Source organism: Acomys russatus, chromosome 2 (assembly GCF_903995435.1).
Source record: "Acomys russatus chromosome 2, mAcoRus1.1, whole genome shotgun sequence".
Taxonomy (NCBI): domain Eukaryota; kingdom Metazoa; phylum Chordata; class Mammalia; order Rodentia; family Muridae; genus Acomys; species Acomys russatus.
The window spans coordinates 44,952,411-44,957,094 of NC_067138.1; the positions used below are offsets into that span (position 1 = coordinate 44,952,411).

The 4,684-nt window shown below is 42.9% G+C and overlaps 1 pseudogene; it reads left to right on the top strand.

Annotated features, from left to right (window-relative positions):
• Positions 1–3,431: 3,431 nt before the first annotated feature.
• LOC127198172 (40S ribosomal protein S15-like) lies at positions 3,432–3,875 on the top strand (annotated as a pseudogene).
• Positions 3,876–4,684: the final 809 nt, after the last annotated feature.

Here is a 4,684-nt window from a genome sequence, read left to right on the forward strand (position 1 = left end):
GCCACAGCAAGGCACGCCAGAGAAGTAACATTGAGTTGCTTTGTTATCTAAGCTTGGATAATGAGCCAATCACTGACTTGATTTAAGGCATTAAAAGGGAAGGGGTTGAGGTTTGCAACTATATTCAACATATTTGTCATGAAGGCAGGAAACATGCTGGGACAACTTTCCACCACCTCATGCATGGTGTGGGATCTTTGATCTCTTTAAGTTTTCTTTATATTGAGAAAAGGCTCTGAGGTGTCCTGCAGTCACGATTACAGTAGCCTCCTGTGGTAATAAGTTGCTACTAAATTGATTTGACTTGACAAGGGGTCAACTCTTGTCTCCTGATGAAAGCCTTGTACGCTTTAAGAGCCTCTTGCCCCTTGATAACCCACGAGGAGACAGTTATTCTTCCTCTCTTAGCCCTGAAATGAGCATCTAGCATTCACAGCTCTCCTTTAAGACGCCGAGTAGACTGTGTGTCTGTGCCAGAACAACTGTCACATTAGCCAAGTGACATGATTCTTCTGCATCTGGATATGACTTTTCTTCAGCTGGAAGTAGACTTCTTAGTGATGCCCATGGTACTGATAGATGCTCTTTCTTAGGACTCTTCCACTGATTAAAGAAATGAAAGCAAATATTACTGCTTGGAGGAGACTCTGCAGGTAGGATTGCGGAATGCAGAGTGAGGCATTGTCACACGCTTTGTAAAACCAGTTACCCAGTGGGTTGGATCATGAGGACCCACTTGGGCTGCTTGGGGTGGCGGAGCATTCCGGCAGACCTATACCAAACATTTTCATGTTGGGGAGGCATTGCGTTCATGATTCTGAGAGTTTAACAGCGGACACGAGTGTTAGAGTGCTGAGTGTAGTTGTTTACCATGCTTAAAGTAGTCTCTGAATGGTTTGACTTTCTCTTCAGAAGGATCAGGTTTTGGCCTGAAACTCACCCACAGTCCCCCTTTAATGGAAAAATAGTGACCTGGGATGAGGGAGGCCTGTTTGGAGCACAAATAGCTATTATTACAGTTTTAGATAACCCAGTCTAACAGAAGGCCATGGGATTGAAAAGACAGATGATAAAATCTAAATACGAGTCAAGCCTAAGGATATGCCCTTTCTTCTAGAGCTGACTGCCTAGTTCTGTTTGTTATCTGACCCTGTAATTAGGATGGCATTCAGAAAATAGAAGGGAAGCTGGTATTCTTTTCAGAATCCCCCAATCTTTGCATTGCTGCGTGAAACTTTTGGCTTCAGCTTTCCCCTGTTCATTAACCATGCCAAAATTTTTAATCTAACACCACTGTTAAAGAGTGGCAGGCTTCCAGGGAAATATATCAGCCAGGCTTATTAATTTCATGCCAAGTGCTGGAGGCGTGAATGTAGAGAACGCTGTTTGACTTTGGATAATAGGAATCAGGCAGCTTAAAGGCAGGGGATAGAGATCAGGAGCCCCACGTCTCAGGAGGAGGAGCAGGTGCAGGCTTCAAGCAAGGCCTTCGGGCCCAAAGGGGCAGCCCGTGCTTAAAACAATCTGCAGTGCTGTTTTTTTTTTCCTTTTTCTTTTTCTTTCCTTTTTTTTTTTTTTTTAATTTGGCGTGTGCCTCTCACAGCTTAACAGACCGCTGCTCCACAAAGAGGGGTAAACAGAGAAAGGGAAATTAAAAAGGGAAGTCCCAAGGTAGACAAAAACAAATTAGGGCAAACAAATTACACAGAGTCAACAAATAAACAAGAGAACATCTGTGAATATATTTCTTGGGTCTTCTGACTCCGAACGGAACCTGAAAAATGGCAGAAGGGGGTCAACACTGTGATCTAGAGTAAAGTCCTCTTGGAGGGATGGGCAAGCCAACAGCTAACACGCCAGAGGGATCTAGAAGGGGGCCTTTCTGTGGGTGCTTGGAAGAAGTCAGAAGCTCTGCAGGTGGACTGTCCAGGCCCTCGTGCATCCCCAGGAGCTGATGGCGTGCTTTCCTGTTGCACCCTTGGCTTTCCTTGCAAGGCAGTCGGTGCTCTGTGTTCACCAACCACAGAAAGGGCTGTGGAAATGTGATGAGGTAGCTGTCCGCCCACATGAGCAAAACAAAATAGAATTAAGCAACATTCCAACACGGCACATGTGTTCACCTTATCCTTCTCCCACATCTGTTGCAGAGGGCACACTAGCTCTTTCAGCCAACGAGATTTGTGCCAGTGTTGACTGGCTGTTGGAGAACAGTTGAGCTACTCCCTTCTGGCAGTGCGGTTGTTACTGACACAATTCCCTTCTACCCCGAGGCTGCTGAGACAGTTTCAAGGTTTTGAAGGAAGTTCAGCATATTGCACACTATAAACCAAATACAGAGCTGAATTTAAAGACAGATGAAAAGAGCAAGAGGCTTTTTTCTCTTTTCTTTTTCTTCTTCTTCTTCTTCTTTTTTTTTTTTAAATTTAGCTCCAATGAATTCTTTCCAAGCATAGAATATAGGGAATTGAAATATGGCAGTGAAGAAATAACAAATACTTGGCTTATTCATTGCACAAACTCAACTAATAGTTTCTAAGATTTCTCTTGGATTTTTTTTTTAACTTTTTAAAAGTGGGCAATTGTTTAGAGTCCACATTACTCTTTACTGTTGTGCCAAATGCTGTTACCCAGCCTTTCCTGAGGTGTCCTCCTGCAGTAAGTGATCAGCATAAATGTTCAACAGTGTGGTAACTATTTTGGGAGTGAAAAATGCAAGAAAGTGATCAACCTGCAAAGGTGAGAATGTTTAGACCACACAGGATCACTCTATTAGAAATAGCTGAGTGGCGGGAAACAAATACTGATCGACCATCTTTCCAATTGATAGTGGGGATATCAAGACACTTTCCTAGCTGAGGTGGGTATGTTGTGGGAGCTTTCTGCGTGTTTGCTGAATTGTAAAGTGATCACAACCATATTTCTTCTTAGTTTTACAGTAGGAAGTCCAATTAGTATCATGAAGACAGCCTCAACTTAGCACAGAAATTGGCCACGACGTGCTAGTCCTCAACTTGTTACTAATGCTTAAGTCACAGGGCTGGTGAGGCCTGGGAAGCTTAGCTTGTTCTCAGCCTCTGGGGCTTGTTATTTGAAATCCCAGAGAGCACAGTGATAGATTATTTCAAGTTCCTTTCTGTCAACATATTAAGATGAGGTACCCAATTACTATCAAAATTCCACTAAAAACTCATTGTTCGATACAAGAAATCAATAGCATGAAGTACTGATTAAGTGTCTATTGGGTGCTTTGTGCTTCATTTGTAACTGTTTGCTATGATTTAGAGTTAAGATCCATAGGCTCTTACTGGTTTATTTAATAACTTTTCTCCTTATTCAGTTAAAAAAAATCCACCTCCAATTCATTCCATAAGCCAAATATATCTCTCTGGAACGAGTTGGTAAGAAATACAGGTTTACGAGCAGCTGCCGAGATGGCTGAAGTGGAGCAGAAGGAGAAGCAGATCTTCCGCAAGTTCACTTACTGTGGCGTGGACCTGGACCAGCAACTGGAAGTGTCCTATGAGCTCCTGATGCAGCAGTTGTACAGCGCCTGCCAGAGGCGGCGCCTGAACCATGATGGCCTGCGGCAGAAGCAGCACTCACTTCTCAAGCACCTGAGAAAGGCCAAGAAGGAGGTTCCACCCTGGAGGTGGTGAAGACCTGCCTGAGGCACATGATCATCCTGCTGAGATGATGGCAGCATGGTGGGCATGTACAACGACAAGGCCTTCAACCAGGTGGAGATCAAACCAGAGATGATCGGCCACTACCTGGGTGAGTTCTTCATCACCTACAAGCCTGTAAAGCATGGCCAGCCTGATATCGGTGCCAACCTCGCCTCCGCTTCATCCCCCTCAAATAGCCACAGCCACTAAAGACTCGTGTTCAGTCAAAAAAAGAAAAAAAAAAAAGGTTTAATATCATGTCTAGGGAGAAGACTTGGGACTATCTCCCTAGAACATTACTTCAAAGGTCTCCTGAGAGGACATGGAGACCTTTGTTTACAATACTATTGTTTCACTTACTTGAGACACATGATTATGACATAAAGTACGCACTGTCTTACAAGCTTTGCAAAAGTTATGGCACTATAATTATATTTATAAAAGCTTTGAATGGGCTTCATCTTAGTCTACTTCCTCTGCTTGAGGAAGTCTTCAGATCAGTGCTTTGTACAGATTGGTATTGGTGCCAACCTCACCTCTGCTTCATCCCTGGGACACTAGAATTTATGGAGACTGTGGACCTTGGTGTGGTTATTGGGAGTCTTATTTCTTGAGATTCCAAACAACTGTTGATTTTGGTGATCAGTAGGTTAACATTTGTTTTTATTCCATTTCTCTGCTGAATTATGTACCCATAAGCTCACTGTCTTCTTCATACTGACTTAAAATTTATGAATTAGAGCTGGGAGAAGCAGTGATCATCTTTTGCCAATGGGGGAAAGTGGTTTGAAGTCTTTGGGAGACTGAAAATTCAAGGTAGTTGTTAGTTTAATTAACCAATTAATTTAATGAATCCAATTACTTAACTTAGTGTTGCTTATAGCCTATTAAAAAGTAATTACTGCTCCTGGTTTTGATTAAGATTCACTGTGTAGTAGCACACTGGCCCTCTTGGTAAGGAGAGCTGTAAAGCAGATACTGGAAAAGTTAAGACCTTTGAAAGGGAAAACACATTAAAG